A 19,539-nucleotide genomic window follows, 5' to 3' on the forward strand; every position below is an offset into this window, starting at 1 on the left:
CTCTGTCCGGGCCAGTGTCTGGGGAAGGATTCATTGAGAAGGGGACATTTCAGTGAGGCCTGGGTGTATGAGGAGTATTTCAACAGGCAGGGAAGAAGGGGGAAGGGCATTCCAGGTAAAGCCAGAACTCCCAGCAGCTGGTATTTGGAAACGGCCTGTGTTTCCAGAGCAGGGGTACACGTGTGTTTGGGGAAAACAGGAGTGAGGCTGGAAAGTTAGCCTGTGGCCAGAGAGCCAGCATGGAGGGCCTTTTGTACCAAGCTGAGGATTATGCCCTCAGCCTGACTGTCTTGGAAGTTCTTTGAAGATTTACTTAAAGCATTATTAAAAATATGTATTGGATGCTTTTTTATTATACGAACATTCATGCCCACAGAAGACTATGTAGAAGAGACAGAAAAGTATAAAGAAGGACAAAATCCTCAGATATAACAGCTGGAGTAGACTGAGATGATGGGAGTTTTCCAGGATGCATATCCAGACGCCACCTCTCTTCAGTGGGCGCCTGAGGCCCCAGACTAATTCCCCTCCTTTAGAGAAATGCCGGGCTCTGCAACCTGTAAACATTCTGGAATCAGGGCAAGGGGCCTAGGAGGACTCAGGAACAGAGGGGCCCAGGCAGCCCAACCAGTGGGGCGGGCTAGGTCAGCAGCAGCCCCGCCCTCCCCACCCAGGCTCCCTGGCAATGTGAGGTCTCCTGCCCGCCCGGACACCACCGCGCCGTGCGTGCAGATCCCGGAGGGCGCCCAGGGGTTGGCGGCCGGCAGCGCGGGCTCCCGGGCGCCGCCTCCACTTCTACGCCGCCAGAGACTAGTCCAGCCCGTTCGGGTTCCGGGCAGAGAGACAGTCAGGCGGAGCGGCCCGCGGGGCAGGCGGCTACCTGACAGCTGTGAGCCGAGCCGAGCAGCAGCGCCAGCAGATAGAAGGGAAGGCGGCAAACCCCAAGGTATGGTGGAGGACTGGAGGACCGTTGCTGGGTGGGCGTCCTCCCAGCCCTCTCCGCCCCGTGCAGCCCCAGAGGCCGGTGCTTCCTGCCTGTTTCTCCCTGGCAGCCAAGAGAGCGCCTAATTGTGTACAGCACATGGAGTTCCTGGGAGGGCCTGCTGGAGACTGTGCACTGGGAGGGGAACAGCTGGACTCCTGACCCCTGTCCCCAGGCCTGGCCTGGCCCTTGATCCCTTCTCTCAGATAATCCTGTCACTCAGAACCCTGAGGGGGACTGGAGGAGGGCAGAGGAGCACTGGTGCTCAGATCAGGAGGGGACCTCAGGGACCCTTTGGCCACATCCAGCCTGTTCATTTTACAGATTCAGAAACCGAGGCTCAGAGGTGAAGTGACTGGCCTAGGGTCACTGGTTTAGAAACCAGAACTCCTCACTTGCAAGTCAGTGCTGCTAGGAGCCCTTGCCACGTGGGCCAAGACAGCAGCGGAGCTGTTACCCGTGCTTAGAAACAAAGAACCGGGGAGAGACAAAGTCAGAAAGACAGAAAGAGTCACAAAGAGAACCTCCCAGAACAAAGGAAGAAGGTCAGGAAATGGGCTGCTACTGGGGCTGCACTTCCTCCCTGACCCCATCCGTGCTGTGGTCTGGCGTGTGACTCAGCCGGCCTTGCTGATTATGGCTCAGGTGTGTGTGTGTGTGTGTGTGTGTGTGTGTGTGTGTACATGTGTGCGTGCATGTATGTGTGTGTGCATGTGCCCATGTGTGTATGTGCGTGTATGCATGAAGATGCAGTGAATCTACCCAAGCATGTGGCAAGGCTCTCTGAATCCGTTTGTCCCCTTACACACAATGAACTTGGGCAAGGGAAAATGTAGTAGTAGTAGATGATGTGGTGAGGAATGTTGGTTGGGATCAGAAGGTTGGAATTCTTGGAATGGTGGTGAGGAACATTGGAAGGCCTGGAGTGTTAGATTAGGGAACTTAAACTTTGTTATTAGGCTCAGGGGATATTTTGATGGTTTCTGAGAAGGGGAATGGTGTTTTTGGGACTCAGAAGAACTTGGCATTTGGCAGCAATATTTGGGATGCACTAACAGTAAAGGAAGCTGCAGGAGGAGAACCCGGGAGGGAGAAGATTGCAGTGACTACGTGGGGCCGAACAGAGCTGTTGGGAATGGAGAGGAAGGGGCACGACCAGAGACACTGCTAAAAGGAATGTGTGGAGAGGAGGAGAAATAGTCTGTTACAGGCCTGGTAAGGCATTTGCCAACATGATCTCATTTAATCCTCCCAAGAACACTATGAGGGAATTATTACCTCTATCCATCTTGCAAAGGAGGTGATTCAGAGTCAGAGAGGTTAAACAACTTGTCCAAGGGCACACAGCAAAAAAAGTGGTTAGGCAGGGATTTGAACCCAGAGACAGATGGAATAGATCTCATCTGGTAGCTGAATAAATGTCAGAGGCCAGAGCAGAGGGGGAGACCATGATGATGGAGATGTGGGTTCCAGTGCTGGGCAGGGAACCCCAGAAGTGGGGTCAGGTTTGGTAGGTGATTGGATATGTGGGAGCCTGTGATGGCACCACGCATGGGGACGGGGACTGCAGTGGCCGTTGGTTCTTGTGCTCCCTGCCTCGAGGCTCCTTGTGAATTTGCTGAGAGTGTTCTGGGACCAGCCTGCAGGCTGCTGGGATGCTGGAAGGCAGCTGAAAGAAGTTGTGCTGAGGGAGGCTGCTAGAGGGATCCCCCCGGGATCGGGCAAGTCGGTCACTGAATTCATATCACTCCTTTACTTTTCCTCCACACGAAACAATTGCATAGTCTTAGTTCACAGAAGACTCAGGCTTTGCCTTGACTCCTTGGACAATAATTAGTTTAGGTTATCATATTGTCCCAGGCCTTGTTTCCCTGCTATGTTTGACCTATAAAAAGGGCCAGATGAGTTCTAAAGATGTAATTACAGACAATTGTGGAATTTCATAAGTGCCATTTCAGGATCCTAAGAACAGGGCCAGGGCCTCTTACAATGTCATAGGATCCGATGAGCTAGGGACAGGTGTGCCCTATTTTACAGATGGGGAAACTGAGGCTTCAGAAAATCATGGTCTTCACCATCGGCTGGTGAGTGGCAGAGAGTGGTACAGACCCTTGGGCTTCTGACTCAGGTTTTGTTCTCACCAGCTGCTTGGAGAGCAGCCTCTAGCCTCCCCCATAAAATAGCCCTTGGGATGATTTTTATAGGCAGGTTTTGTCATTGGATGGACCATTTCAAGCTATTACTCTCTTTTTTCCCCCTTAACACAAATTCACACACATACACAAAATGCCACATTATTTCCATACATCTGTCAGTGGTCAGGTAATTTCTTTGACATCTCAAATTATTTCCTTTCCTCTAAGAGAAATTTGGTAAAGCATAACTCAGTTAGAGAGCCAGAAAGTGTCTCATCCAAGTGTGCCGGGTCAGTGGTAGCCCTCAGTAAAGTCAAAATGTGCTTGCGTGTGCTCCTGGCACCCTGAGGCACTGACGGGGAGCAAGCAGGAAGGAAAGGATGGCTGTGGGAGAAGAGGAAGGAGAGGGAGAGACAAAGTGAAGAGAAAAATGAAGAAAGGAACAACTGAGATTATGGCACAGATACCTCAGTGGCATGGGCAGAGCTATCCTGGGGACATACACTTTGGGAACTTGGCTTCCCAATACTCAGAGAGGCAGCACAAAGCAGGGAGATAACCAAATGGACAGAAAAAAAGACAAGAACCAGCCTTAACATTTATCATGCAACCTGTTCACTCTTGAAAGAGAAAGAGAGAGTATTAATAATGATGCTGGGACAAAAGGCATAAGCCGGATGTCTTGACACACTGGTCATCCTCAAGACAATCAGTATCCATTAAGTGCCAGACATGTGTTGGCTCTTTTAAGCTTCACTACAACTCAGTCGAGTAGGTGCTGCTATTGCTCCCATTTTATAGAAAAATTAACAGAGGAACAGAGAAACAAATATCATGCCCACAGTCACACAGCCAGTACATGAGAGAAGCAGGATTTGAACCAAGGCAATTTGGCTGTGCCAGTGCCCATGCCTTCAGCATCACACTCTGCTGGCCCTCCACTCATCAACAATATCGAGACCGGGGAAACTCCTCTGCCCCCTTCCAGGACACAGCAGTGACATTGTGGGGTTCTGTTTCTCTCCGGATGCTGCTCTCAGTGGCCAGTTTAGCATGACTTCATCTGTATAAAGAATGAGTTTGTGGTTGAGGCTGAGGTGCTGGGGTGGAGTGGGGGTAAGCACTCTGTAGGTTTTGTCTTCTACAGACTCTGCACCTTGTTCAAACCAGCCTTGGCCACAGGTCTCTAATTTCTGATTCATTCTTGCCTCGTACCCTCTCAGACTAAATCACTGAGGATGTACAGACTGGGTTAGACAGAGGAAGACCCTCATGAAGGCCAGTTTTGGGAATGGGTTTCTGAAGGCCCTCATCTGCCTGGGGTAACTCAAAGGGTCACTGTCTTATGGACAAGGTTACATGCAGGGTCTTGCCTAGCTTGAGGAATGTAGAATTTTCTTTTGTGACAGATTCTTCCAGAGAGTGCATTCTCTTTATCAGTTTGTTTTGGCTCTCAGCCCTGACTTTCTTCAAATTTCAGCAGGGCTCTTTTCTTCCCTGGTCTGCTTGTTGACACATCCTGGATGGGCTGGCCGAAATAGGCATTTACAGGGGCAGAGCCTGACCCTAGGTGACGTTCCAGGCCTTTCTAGGAGATGCAGCAAGGTCAGCAGACAGGCTTCCCAAGTGGTTCAGAGTCCAAGGGCCTCTGTCCCCACCGAACCTGTGCTGAAGACCCCTTATTCATGAAACAGAGGTGTCCTGCTCAGGAAAAAATATATGGCTGGTGGGAGGGAGGGAACTGTGAGTTATGCGAGAGAGCTCCAGCAGTGTGGCTGGCTTGGCTCAGCACCCAGCCCTCTGCTCTTAGAGCTCCCCTGGTTCTGTGCAGTTCTGTGCTCTGCTGGGCTTGGAGGAAAGGTGAGAAGGGCGAGTCTTAGCACATGTGCTGTGGGTGTGCCAAGACGTGATGGGACCAACTCTGGGACCTCCCAAGCCTGTATCTGCGTTTCTGGCCAGGCAGCTTCCTTAACTCCCTTTTAAACTCACAGTAGCACTGGGGAAGTAGGAGACTGGCTATAATGGCTCAATTACCAGTGCAGACAAGAGGAAAATCTCCTATTACCTGGGCGATTGGTTTATTTTCACTTTATTTACTCTAGCAATCGCTCAGTGTTGAGCTCCAGGATTTGCAGCTGGCCTGAGTTCTCCTGGCAAATACATGCACTTTGCAAGATTGAATCCACATAAGCACACACCCCTACCTCTAGTTTGGAAGATGGGATTGGTGCTGAGGGAGGGAGACTTACTTCCTGCAGACCCACCCTGATCACACATGGAACTTCAGGGACCCTATTCTCACTGCCCCCCAAGGCTGATGCACAGAAATGTACCAGACATGGCTGAGAGCTTGGCACGAACGAACGAACTCAATCCTTATTATAGCCTGTGAGATCGGTACTGTTATTATCCTTCTCCCCACTTTACAGATGGGGAAGACAAGGCTCCTAGAGGTAGAGTAACTTGCTGAAGGTTACACAGCTAATAAGAGACTCAGCTGGAATTCAAACCCAGGTAACCAGGCCTCAGGGCTATGTCCTCAACCATTCCTCAGTCTGCCCCTCTGAAAGCTGAGGTCAGGGCCCAGATCTGTAACTGCTCATATGTCCTCAGGATTCACCCTCTAAATCTGAATTTCTTTTCCCTTCAGTGAAATGAGAATAATTATCTGCTAGTTCATCTTGGGTGAGCTCATGGGTGTGAAAAGCACCAATGGTGAAGGCTTACATGGCCCTATCAGCAGTGGTGGCTTTATCTATCGAGAGTTTGCTGTTGAATTCTCTTTTCTGGGGTCCTCCTTTCCCTTGTTGGTCCTTGTCAGCATGCTAGTCTTAGACTGAAATTCCCCAGAGGGCACAGACAGAATCACTCACCTAATTAACATATATGTGTGCTGATTAGGTGACCTGTGCCACCTCAGTGTCCCAGGGGATCTGGTTTAAGAAGAGAGAGTATATTCCCTTCAACCAGAATTCACAGTCCTCTTGGAGGGATGATCTGAAAAGATAATCAACGCTGTTAGAGTTTATAGACAAGCAGAGTCAAGAGCATTTCTGTGACTTTACAAAGGATGGGGGATTTGAGCCAGACTTAGAAGACGGAGCAGACTCTGGACAGGCAGAGAGGAAAGCGGAAGCAGCAAAGGTGAGGTCCGTGACAGAGAACAGAGCACGGTGGGCAAAGATGTGTTGGTGGATGGCAAGAGGGTCCTCCTGCTTGGAGGCTCCCCGGAGGGGTGGATGTCACGAGCTCACTTTTTCCAGCTTCTAGCTGAACTCTCCACTAGAGAGCTGCCCATAGGGCTTTCAATAACTGGGAAGTAGGGGAACGATCAGCTGTTGGGGAAATACTGTTGGGTCCCAGTGTGATCAGGCCCAGGCCATGGGCATTTGCGGTAGCAGTTTCCTGAGGCACAGAGACAGCCCTTTACTCTTTTGGCATGGTAGAACCGAGTTGACGTGCCCTTCTGGGGCCATGAATGAGGTCAGGTCATGGTGAAGGAGGATAGAGACACTGGCCAGAGAGATTACACCTATCTTCAGCCAGGGTTTGTTTTTCTGTGGGGAAGGAAGAGGTGGTTTGTTAAAGCTACTCTTTCTATAACTTGAGCAGGAGTGAAAGTTAGACTTTCTTCCCAAAGGCAAGGGTTTTGTGAACTAGATAGCAGCACCACCGCTCCCACATGGGAACATGGAGGGGGAGGGGGTGGTGATCCTTGTGTTAGGGAGCTTCCATGTGCATTACAGTCAAAAGTTACTGTTGGAAGGTGCCATCAGGAAAGACAGATTGTTCCGCATAAGAATCGAGATCTTTCTCTGGTGTCATGGTCTGTGGTGGCTTTTGGTTTTCAAGTCTTCCAGGAGCTTGAATTAAGTGGACTTCCTGGGTAAGGAGAGCTCCATGCAATGGAGATCTTGACTTGTGGGGCCTTCAGTGTGGTGTCTGGGGGGACCCTGCCTTCCCTACAGAGTCCCATAGATAGAAGGTGACCCTAACTCTCCTTTACATTACTTTTATTTCAGTGTCTAAAGTGAACTGAGAGTTGGGTTTAGGATATTGTTCTGTTTTTGATTTTCTTTTGGTAACTTAGACTTGTTTTACAGGAGTAAAATATACATGACGTAAAGCTTATGGTTTTAATCATTTTAAAGTCTATAGTTCAGTGGCGTTAAAACGCACTCATGGTGTTAGTAGCCACTACCACCATCTCCAGCTGATAGGGCTTGGTATTAACCCTGGCACAAAGAGTGCCCCAACCTCTCTGTCTCAGCATCCCTTGCCATCAGAGGCCCTTTCCACTTGGGCAATCTTTCTGCTTCTGTTTCTTGTTACTTTCTGGTTTTTAATTCTCTGCTTCAGCCAGAGGAGCTTCTGTGAGTCTGCCCCTTTTGCGGGGCTGGGTTATGCGCTAAGCACCTTTTATAGCACCTCGTACATTTCTCCCAATGATAATAAGGTGGTTATTATCATCTACCTTTTCCCGATGAGGAAGCAGCATCAGAAATGTAACATACCTAAGGGCATAGTAATTTCAGAGCCCAGATTTGATTCTAGACTCTGATCCTTTCTCTCATCCAGACGGGAATGTCATTGTACAGAACCAAGTACAGCCAGCCATGCCTCACACATTGGTGTCTACTCTAGAAGGTTTCTAGAATCTGCATGGATTTGGGTATGTGTTCTATGAACCCTCTTTCATTAGGCTTCTTAACCGGAGCCTTTAGCCAAAAGAGAATTTGCTTGAAAATAGCTTAATTACATACATAGATAAACCACTAATGGAATTTACAAAGCAACTAAATTAAGCTTTTCAACTAATTACACATATACTATAAAAGTGCGAGTTTAGCCTTGACCACCTCAGGCAGAGAGATGGCAAGTCTTCTTGGGCCAGCAGGGGCTTGGTCACAACGTCAGTTCTTGTTCTTGATCGTGATCAGTTTTGCTTTTCTGTCCCCTCTTGGTGTCCTGCTGTAGCTTGACTCTGCATTTACTTGACAAGGTAGAGTATTCCTAGGGCGTGATTATCCTGGCTGCAAATAATGGCTAAGTGTATCTCCTATTTCTCCAGCAGGCATTCTTTCCAGCATTTTTATCTTCTGCAATGTGTCTCTGGCACATTTCTTATTGCTCATCATGACCCTCTCTGTGGACTGTACTAGCTCCTTCTGTGCATCCGATACTCAGATTTTTGGGGTTCATCTTTGTTTGGGGTTTGGGGTTCTGGCTTCAGTAGGTGTGGCTTTAACTCTGGAAATGAAGCCAGTTAGAGAAGCAGCAACGCACCCTGCAGACTTTCACATGGGCCCCATTCATAATTTATTTAGTACCAGCATGTGCTAGGCTGCTAATTTAGGACTTAGCACCCCCATTTTACAGACAGGGAAACTGAGGCTCAGAGAAGTTAAATAAATTGTTCGAGTTCTGAATTTAAACCACTTCTGGCGTAAACACGTACATCATGGACACCCATGCTGTTGATCCCTGTCCACCAGACTAGCTCCCTACAAAGGGCTGAGTCCTTGGTTCGTGGGGTCTGCTTGATGACAGAATTCTGTTAACACACCTGTGAAAAGTGAGCAGAATCCCCTAACTCCAAATTAGGCCATTCAGAAATATAAGGGTAGGGCCAATTGTACTTCAATTAAAAAAAAAATCTGCTATAGAACTTCTTTTTTAAGGAATGCAATTTCAATGCATTTAACCACAGCTTGAATTAGAAACAAAGATACAAAAAGGAACTGCTAAGTGAAATGAATGTTAATGAAAAAAATTACTAGGCCTCCATTATGTAATCACACATTGCAAACAAAAAATTTTTTTTTAAACCAAGCCCCATTTACTGGAGTTAGAAATAGAATAGAAGCTCTAATTTGTACTGAATAGCAATCACATTATACCACATACCGCATCTGAATTTTCTGATACTTTAGGGTTAAATCAATGCTGATTTATTGAACGTTAATGCCAAGAAACAAAAAAACCCTCAAAAAACAAAATGGATCAACAGATACTTATTGAGCACCTATTGTGTGCAGTGCATTGTTCTGGGAGAAAAAAACAAAGGCTGTAATACTTCCTTTGACACATACGTGACTATTGCCAAGGGAGCAGGACAGATGGTATGTGCTTTAGAAAGAAACAGGTTTTGGAGACGTCTTAACTAGGTAGGTGAGAACTGAGCTGGACCCTTGAGGATAGTAGAATTCAGCTGACAGGTGCTGGCAGGGAGTCCTGGGAGGGTGTTCCATGAGGGTCCTTAAGTCCCTTTTAACAGTGTCTGAGAACCAGTCTGCATGGAAGTTGAACCAATGAAGTTCTACCCAGGCTGTAAGGCGTGCCTCAACCCTACCAGTATTTCTAAGGTTTACATCCTCCAGTGCTGGCCTTCACCAACAGTTTACCATTTTAAAAATGTGAGGAGCCAGGAGGCGATTCTGGATTCTCTGATCTTCCTCCTCCAAGTAGACAAGGACATCTTCTCGAATCGAGCACAGCCGACCCTGCCCAGGCACATGAGTGTCTACTCTGGTAGGTCTCTAGAATCTGCATGGACACGGCTTTGATGGTCCATGCTCAATTAGGATGGAGATGGTGTTTAGATCCCTGTGGAAGGTGCTGTGGGGCTGTGGAGTAGAAGGAAGCAGGCAGGGTCACCCTTGGAGACTCACCCTCTTCATACAAAGTTATTCACCAGGAAAGCTTACCAAAATAGACCGAGAGGGGAAACCCAGGTGATAACTCTTTTTAACAGCAGGCTCACTACTGAATTCTTTCATGTCTGCTGCCTGATTTCTTTTTAGCCCTGGTTATAGGGCCAGAGGCAGCTTTTCACAGATTACCACGTCTGAGGCCTGGTAACAGTGGTTAGTCCTGTCCTCTCTGCCCCTGCCTGCCTGGGTTCCTGGCTTATTCACTCACCCTGCAGCTGTGTCATGCTATCTACCCCCTGCAAAGTCTCCTGGGCTGGATTGGCCCAGAGGCCCTTTAGAAAGAGATGTTAATAGCACAGTGATGGTCGTGGCTGATTATCTTGCCCTCATTCAGAGAACACATGTGTCCACTCTGCTGCTGATGGCAGCCTGTGAACTCCAAACTGATTGGGGTCTAATTAGTGCTTCTGAGTGTGTGTTTTCTTGTTCTGGGCTAAGACACAAAGTGAGAGACTAAGCCATGCCTCATATTCTCCTGCCTTGCACCTTCTGAATGTAAATGCCAACCTGATGGAAGTCCTACTATGGGCCTCATAGAATGCAGTTCTCCTAGGACCCGGCCCAAGAGTGGGAGCACAGCCCTAGAAAACTCGGGCAGGCAGTTGTGCTTGGCAGCAGGCTCTGGCAAGAAGAGCCTCTTCACTTGCTCGCTGTGGGCCTCAGCTGCCTCATCGATAAAATAGCTGCCCTGCATAGCTCTTAGGTGTGTCATAATGATTGAATGAAACAGTGACAATGTGAAAGTACTTTACCAAGATAAAGCCTTTTAAATAGGGCGGCTTAAATTTTTTGCAGCCAAATAATTTCCATCCATTCATTGGATTGGGTTAAATTAACCATTCGCTTCACAGGTCATTATAATAGGTCAATGGAGTGTTGGCTCAGGCCTTAATTCCTTTAACCAGTAAGGTGAGCTGCACAGCGAGACTGAGGCTCAGCCAGCAGCTGGTAGTTCAGAACTATGCAGCCTGCCAAGCAAGACTCTCAGGTGGAAGTGGGAAGGGTGTGGGCTGACTGGGGCCCCAGGGAGCCAGGGCCCTGCGTCCATTTAAAACAACATAGAGATACCCACAAAGCTAGTGGGAATCTGAGGCTTTGGTGTCTTTAAGAAACAATCCACAGTATGTCCTAATATCCAGAGCTTCTGCCCACCCTTTGCAGATATTTGCTCAGGGGTGTAGAGAATGGAGGTAACCATGGATAAGAAAGGCCGGAGGGTGATGGGTGTCAGTGAGTATGCATGTGTGTGGTCAGACACCCCTCAGCTTGACTTGCTGTAGATTCAAGTCAACCCTCATTCACTGAGTACTTCCCTGAGCTACGAGATGGGACTGTTGTTATACTTAATTTAATGTAGAGGTGAGGAACTTGGAAGCTAAGCAACTTGCTCAGGGTCACAAAACCAATAAGTGTAGAACCGAATTCAAATGCAGGCTCTTGGACTGCAGAGACTCCGCTCCCGACGGCGAGTTGTACAGTTGATCCTTGAACAACACGGGTTTAACTGTGCAGGCCCACCGACACACGGAATTTTCAACTGACCCGTGCACTTCAAACCCTATTGTCCCAGGGTCAACACCTAGTCTGGAAATCTATGCATGCATGGATTTTCAACCGTACGGGTGGTGGGCACCCCTAACCCCTAGGTTGTTCAAAGGTCAGTTGTACCTGGTGATGATCCTTCACACTGACAAAGCTCTTTGCAGTTTACACAGCTGTCCCAGACTCTGCTTTTTAATCTTTATAGCAGTGCAAATATGTGAGTAGTATGCTGCGTACTGTAACCCAACAGTGCATGTTAAATGAAATTGTAATTGAAAACACTTAGTTAATTGTAAAATTTTCTACAAACATGATACAACCATTGCCTTCGAGGTGAAGAAGACATAGGTAACAGATGTCAGAGTGAGGATGCCAGCCCAGGTCTTAGAACTTCAGGAGTAGCGCTATTTGTTTCTTTGACACCGTCAAGGAGAGATTGGTTCTGGGTTTATCTGTCCTCCCACCCCTTCACCCACCAAATTGTTGCTGAATGAAAATTAGTCAGAGAACTTAAAGGAGACTAAGCTAACTTTTTTTAGCAGCTTCATATTGCTTTGGCTTCTTTGTCCTTAATGAAACAGAGAGCGTAGTCAAGGATGGAGCTGGGGAGGGTGTCTCAGCACTGATATGAGGGTGCAGAAGCTGCAGCAGGGGGATCATTTAACTGCTACTATCTCCTAGTTGGCAGGAGAGCCCTAGAGAGGGGCTTGGGCAGGATAGGCCATTTTGCCCTGTGGATGGGCCAACGTGTATTTATAAAACTGTGAACACAAATTATTTTAAAATTGTCAGTTAAATTGGAATCCAGGATATAGCCCTGGGGTTTGTGAGTACATATGCAGTGTTTGTTTGTTTGTCTGTTTGATAAATCATAAATGTTTTGTTTGGAAGATCTTAGGCTTGATACTGAAAAGACAAAAAGAAAACAACCTCTAAAGTTCAGCCCTGTAGTGTAGATTCACAAAATATAAGAAAGGGCCAGAATTTTATCTTACACCTGAAGTAGAGGGGGTCATTCTTTGTTGCTATCTGTATCTTATTTACTTGTTTCTTTGTTAATTTTTGAAGAGATAAGAGTCATATTTCTTCTATGCCTTCTAGATGCAGATTCTATGTTGAAGGCATTTATATGTGTTTGCTCATGTATTCCTCACAGAAACCTTGCATAAGTGGCATTATTATATGACTTTTTAAGATAAGGATATCAAAATTCTGAGAGATTAAGTAACATGATTCGAGTATTCCAGATAGCAAGAAACCACAGCAAGGTATGAATATAAACAGGTCTGACTCCAAACCTCTGTTATTTCCTCAACAACAGACTGAGAAAATTCATTTTCATTTCCTTTGTTCTTCATTCCTTCTTTAATCTCAGATCTTCCATCCAGAATCTCTTTCCTCCTATCTGAAATGCATCTTTTAAAAATATCCTTTGATGAGGGTCTACTTGTTTCAAACTCTCAGTTTTGTTCATCGGATAATGTCTTAAATCTCCTTATTCTGAAAGGGTATTTCCTTTAAGTATAGAATTCTCAGATGACAGTTACTTTCTTTTAGCACGTTGAAGGTATTCTGTTACCATCTTCTGGCTTGTAATCACTGAAAGGTAATTTGTCTTTTCTCTCTGGCTGCTTTTAAATTACTTTCTTCATCTTTGGTGTTCTGCGGTCTCACTGACCTGTAACTGGTGGCGGATTTTCTATTTATTCTTATTGGACTCATTGGCATGTTTGAATGTGTGTGTTGATATCTTTCCTCACTTTTGGAAAATTTTTAGCAATTATTTGTTCAAACGTTCTCTCTCTTATCCTTCTGAGATTCCAAATAGACATGTTAGCTGCTATTTTTCATATCTCATTAAGCCTCTTTCATATTTTTCTGAGTCTTTCTTTGTCTTCCTGTGCTGCATTTTGGTTAACTTATTTTGACCTAGCTTCCAGTTCACTACTTCTCTTTCAGACTGTATCTAATATGCTATTAAATCTGTCTACTGTATGTAATTTCAGTTACTTAATTTTTATTTCTAAAAATTCTCTTCAGTCCATTTTTTCAAATCATCTTGGTTATTCTTCATGATTTTTTTGTTCCCTGCACATATTGCAAGCTTGTCTTTAACTTCATTAATTACATTATAGTCATTATTATGTGAATAAAACTGACTATTATTATAGCCAGAACCTGCATATTCCATTATCTGAAGAAGGCCCTGGACAGCGAATCCTTCCTTTCTTGCCAGATCATCAATGCTTTTAGAAATATTGTTTTATATATGTGTGTGTGCGCGTGTGTGCGTGTGTATATATATATATATATACATATATATATACATTTTTTTCAAGATTTTCAAGTTGTTTTCAGTGGGCGGATCAATCTAAGAACTTAGTTTACCATACTACTGGAAATCAAAATCTAGCATATTTATTTAAAATTGATAAAATGATGAGAAAGAAAACTAATCAAATGGAGGTTGGTCTTTGGGACCTAGAATTGTCCCTATTGTACTGAATGCATTTTATGAATGCCCTGAACAGTGCATGAGATTCTTTAATGAGAAGCCACTCATAGTGGAGCTTGTCCAGACAGAGTGGCAGAGCCATGGAGACTTAATCTACTAGGCACCCACTCCCAGAGGATATGACATCAGAAATAGCATGACAAAACAAGAGGAGGAGATTTTCAGGAGACTTCCTGTTCAAAGGAATCATTTTATCTCTAAGGGATTAGAGGCCCTTTAGGAGAAGTCTTGGAAGACTTGTTCCCCAGTTGCTGGTGTGAGCCCTACCAGAGCCACTAGGGCTCGGCCTTATCTCCACTTAGAATTCAGGGGTATGTAGTCTTCCATCCCAGTAGTCCTCTGTGAGTATTCAGAATATATGAAGAGGGACTACAGAGTCCAAGATGGCCTCACTCCCCTTCTCCCCATTTACCACATCCAATTCCTCAGTCTCTTGAGCACACCTTCTAAACAGCTCTAGAATCTGCTCATCCATACCTACTCACCTGCCGCCACCCTGGTCCAGGACAGCAGCATCTCTTGCCTGGACTGTAATAATTTCCTAACTGATCTCAATGTATCTACTCCCTATTCATCACCTTCCCTACCTAAATTCATTCTTCACAAGCAGCCAAAGTCATCTAAAAAAATGCAAATTAGATCATGTCTCTTCCTAACTTTTAGGTTTTACTTCAGTGATTTTCTATGACTACTTCGATGAAGTCCCAGATCCTGGCCCACAAAGCTTTGTTTTTAAACTTTACTCCCAGCCACTCCTTGCCATGTTAAAACTGTTCTACTCCCTTGGTTTCCTTCCATTTCTTGAACATATGAACGCTCTTTCTCTCTGCAGGTGTTTGTACCTGCCTTTTTTCTCCCTAGAACATTTTCCATCCCCTTTCCTTTATTCACTCCTAGTCATCTTGTGGGACCCAACTGAAAGGTACCTTCCTTTCCCTCGTCTTCTATCTACATTTGTCTTGTTGCTCTATGCTCCCAATCATAAGCATTCTGTATGTCTTCACGTCTTCATCAGACCACTTACCTCAGTTGTGATCCCATAATTATTTTTGTAGTTTCTGTTCATTACATGTCTTCCCCACTGCCTGGTAAGAGCTGCTTCATGTATGCCCTGCTTGTCACTATATTCCCGATACAAAGCACGAAGTCTGGCATGTGGTGGATATTTCTCATCTGAAAAACAAATCTATGAATGAATCTGGCTTCTGTCCCCATCCGTTCACTGGGACTGCTCTTGCCGAATTCACCTGTGATCTCTTCATTGCTAAAACCAGTGTTTCTTTTCAGTCTTCTACGTTTGAAACCAGTGTCAACCCTCTATTTCTTTCATTCTCCAACCTTCCTCATCCTTTGATTTTGAGATATTTTTTCTTTTGTTTTCTTCTCTCTAAGCTCTGTTTCTGAGCCACCTTTGCTCTCTTGCTCCAGCCGCCCCTTAAATGTTAGCATCCTGCATAATTCCAGCCTTCATTCTTTTCTTCCTACACAGTTTGTGAACAGTCTTAACCTTATCTATGGCTTCAACCATCACACTTATGCTGGTGAACCCAAACCTATATGCCCAGCCCTGACCCCACCGCTGAGCACCAGGTCCTTCTTTCTCTGGGCATTCTAAATATTTTCAACCTACGTCCCACAGATACCTCAATCTTTACATTTCTCAAATGGAGCCAATCTTCTCAATCTTGTTTCTCCACCAGCATTGTTAGTCTGGCTAAATGGTTTCACTGCTGACTCAACTTCTGAAGTTGGAAGCCATGAAATCGTCCTGGAAACCTCTGCCAGCTCTTTAGCCCATGTCCAACTGTTATCACACTCTGCCTTGAATCTGTTCTCATTCCTTCTTTCTCTGTACTGCCACCACCTCAGTGCAGCCCCTGCCGTTGCTCGTCTGAACCATGGCCCCACCTCTTGGCTGGGTTCCCTCCATCTGGCCTCTTCCCCCTTTGGTCCATTCCTAGCATTAGTGCCAGAGGTCCCATCCCAAAGACCAGAGCTTAATCATGCCACTTCCACCTTCATTCTGCTTCACTTCCACCTTCCCTCCCAAAGCCTGTACAACAAAGCCTATTCTCCTTCTATGATATGCAAGGTTCTTTACAATCTACCCTATCTTTCTCGCTGACTTTTCCCCACCTTCATATTCCTCTGAATATGCCGTCCCTTCTCATTAAAAGTTTATAGCAGGGCTTCTCAAATGTAAGCGGGCACCAGAATCACTCGGAAGGCTTGTTAAAACACAAAATGCTATAACTTAACCCCAGAGGTTCTGATTTAGTGAGTCAGAATGAGACCCAAATCTGGATTTGTAGCAGGTTCCCAGGGGAGGACCGTAGTGAGAGAACCACCAATCGGCGACTACTGTGATAAAGAGTGTGAGCCCAGGAGCACTGCTGCCCGGGTTCAGATCCTGCCCCTGCCACTCACTTCCTGTACCACTTAACCTCTCCACGCCTCAGTTTGCTTTCCAACAAAATGGGCTAATATACCTCATAAGCTTAGGAGAGGCTTAAATTAGTCAATATGCGGAAAGCATTAAAAACAATGCTCACTTCATTGTAAGTGGTCAGAAAATGTTAGTTGCTAGCATCGTTTATTACCATTTATATTATTATTTCTGTCCTTGGTGGTGAATGTCTGCCTCCCTCACTCTTTTCTGCTCACAGTTTTCTACTTTTCTTCAAGAATCAGTTTCTTTTCGAGGCGCTTTTGCAATACCTCACCCCCAGGTCTTCCTCTCTCTCCCTGTGCTCACACACACCAGTGTGCACATTTTTGTCATGGCATTTGCCACATGGCACTTACCTCCTTACCAGGAGTGGTCTCTCACCCACAGTGCACTCTTCAAGGCTTCATTTTTACGTGGTGTCTGGTACATCATAGGGACTCCGCAATGTTTCTTAATTAAATAACTGGAATATATTGTGGGATTGATTCCTGTATTAAAAATATGGTAAAATGTGTTCATTCTGGGGAAAGGACTGTGGTAGATATCCCTGTATCCCTGACACAGAGCACAAAGCCTGGCATGTGGTAGAGAGTTCTCATCTAAAGAACAAATCTATGAAGTGTATTGGAGAAGTCACAGGATGAAAATTAGGTGACCTTAAGGGTCTTTTCTACCCTGAAAATCTATAACGAATTACTTGAACTCAAGTGAGAAGACCTTTCCTCTGTCTGTCCCACCTGCAGGTCCAGCCCTGACCACAGCTGCCCTTCAGGAGACTGGCCTGGAGCCTAATCAGGTCATCAGATTGCTTGTTGAGGGTGGGGCAGCAGCGACTTGTACTGTTCCTCATGAACTCAGCCTGGGGCTCCATCTGGCACTCAGCACGGCCACGTCTCATCTTAAGGTGAGAGCTGCAGGAGGATCCCTGGGCAAGCCAGACCCCAGAGATTTGGAATTCAGAGGGAGCTCTAGGAAGGTTCATTCAAGGTCTACTGCCTCCCCTATCCCCACATGTGTAACTGGACAGGAGGCTTGCTTATGGTAAAAACCAGAGGTTCCTAGAGGCAGGGTATAGTGGGAGCCACAACCTGCAAGAGGGCTGGGTCAAATCAGCAAATGTTCTGAATGATGGAACAGGAAATAGTATCTCTATAGGAGTCTCTGATTTCCTGTAGCGCTCTTAAAAACTGTTAATCGACTTACCAAAGTGAATTCCCAAACCACTGGATCTTTTGTTTTCTGCATGTCAGATTCATGGAATGCTGCAGAATAGATGTATCTTCCCTCCAGGGTCCACCTCTCTGAATAGAAAAAGAAAGCTGTTAAGAAACTGTTGAGAGAATCTTCCACCAAGGGTAGCAGATAATGACCATGGATGGCAGTGGATAACCACAGTAGGCAAGACGTTTGGTTCCATGCCAGGAGCAGTGGTGAAAGCTTCTAGAAATTGTTTATTAGCCTGACATTGGAAAGTACGCCCAGTTCTTCCAGACACATATATCAGGATCAGCTAAAATGAAATACAGTAGAAGACTGAATCTAGGGCAGTACAGTGGGATTTAGTTACCAGTGACTTCTGTGGCATCCACTGGGGAGTAAAGTAACACTTATTTGGTCATTATGAAATGTGTTGTTGTATTTTATGTGTCTGTCTTAAATCTTCCATCAGATTATCAACTCGTTGTGGGCACTAATAGAATATTTTATTTCTCTTATATTCTTCACAAGGTCAGTACTCAGTAATTATTTACTGGTTGATTTTTCACTGCATACCTGTATAATAAAACTTGATTAGTCAAGGGCCTAGAATTTTCATTCATTTGGGTGGAGTTGTCATCAGTATCTATTGAGCAGGCACTGAGACAGAATAACATCAAATACCTTTGTCACTTGAGCTGGCTTGAGTGTATTCATTTCCTAGGGTTACCGTAACAAAGTACAAAACAGAGTGATTTGAAACAACAGAAATTTATTGTCTCACAGTTCTGGGGGATAGAAGTCTAAAGTCAAGGTGTCATCAGGGCTCTTGCTCCCTCTCTAACCTGTAGGGGAATCCTTTCCTATCTCTTCCGAACTCTTGGTGGTTTGCTGGCAATCTTCAGTGTTTCTTGACTTGCAGCCTTGTAAATCAAACTCTGCCTTCATTGTCACATGGCATTATCTTCACATGACTATCTCCTTTCAGGGACACCAGTCATATTGGACCAGGGGCCCACCCTACTCCAGTACAACCTCGTCTTCACTTATGACAGTGGCAATGACCCTATTTCTAAATAAGATCACATTTTGAGTTATTGGGAGTTAGGACTTCAACGCATCTTTATTTAGAGATCACTATTCAACCCAGAACACTGAGTGAGCTCATTTGCAGAACATACACAGGCTAGGGGTAGATATTATCAGTGTTTCTTGGTGCTGACTGGGAGAGACAGGCAGAAGAGTATAGGACCATGTGTCCTCTATCCTCTAGGCATTCTCTGGGCAAGTTTGCTTGAGCTGGAGCCCAGCTGAACACACCATGATACTGTGCTCCAGTGAGGGAACTCCACGCTTTTACCGCTCCCCCTTTTTTCAGGACAAGTCAGGGAGAGGCCTCAACAGCTGGAAACAAACAGACTGAGTTCCAGGCAGCCTTAACTAGGAGGGAAAGTGGAGGAGCCCCACCTCACCCTGTGAAAAGTTGCATCCTCCTCCCCTAGAAGAGATGGAGCTATCTGGCCCAACCAGCTCATTGTCAGGCAATTCAGAGAGAGTTCTAGATACCAGATATTGAACAATCTGCTTGTCTCCAAACCTAGTAAAACTGAGACTTCATACTGCCAACTTTCTGCCTCCCACTTTAGGACTCCTTAGTGCAAAGGTTGTAAACCAGAGGCCTATAGGCCATTTGTAGCCTGTAGATGTGTTTTGGTTACAGAGGCTGGTGTTTAAAATGTTTTTACATTATTTTTTGAATAAGTGATGTATTTACATAGTTCAAAATTCAAATCATTATAGAACGACATCTAGTGAGATCTTGTCCTGACCCCTCCTCAGTAATAAAACTACCATTTTATTACTTTCTTATACATGCTTCTAGAGTTTCTTACTGTAAATACAAGTCAGTACAAACATACGCTCTGCCTCCATCTCTTTCTTTCTTACATAATAACAGTATATTATACACACTTTTTTTCCTACTTTGCTTTTTTCACTTATCCTGG

General features: G+C 45.5%; 1 protein-coding gene across 7 annotated transcripts in view; it reads left to right on the forward strand.

Annotated features, from left to right (window-relative positions):
• Positions 1 to 666: 666 nt before the first annotated feature.
• Positions 667 to 19,539, forward strand: part of CRACR2A (calcium release activated channel regulator 2A) — a 137,018-nt gene continuing 118,145 nt past the window's right edge. For 4 of the 7 annotated variants that reach the window (XR_001517948.2, XM_015598496.2, XM_015598498.2 and 1 more), the window contains exons 1-2: positions 667 to 946; positions 17,080 to 17,240. The gene's annotated coding sequence lies outside the window, so the exon portion shown is untranslated. The remainder of the gene's footprint in view (positions 947 to 17,079; positions 17,241 to 19,539) is intronic. The other 3 variants (XM_006923849.3, XM_025041094.1, XM_015598495.2) reach the window with 2 other exon arrangements.

Source organism: Pteropus alecto, unplaced genomic scaffold (assembly GCF_000325575.1).
Source record: "Pteropus alecto unplaced genomic scaffold, ASM32557v1 scaffold76, whole genome shotgun sequence".
Taxonomy (NCBI): Eukaryota; Metazoa; Chordata; class Mammalia; order Chiroptera; family Pteropodidae; genus Pteropus; species Pteropus alecto.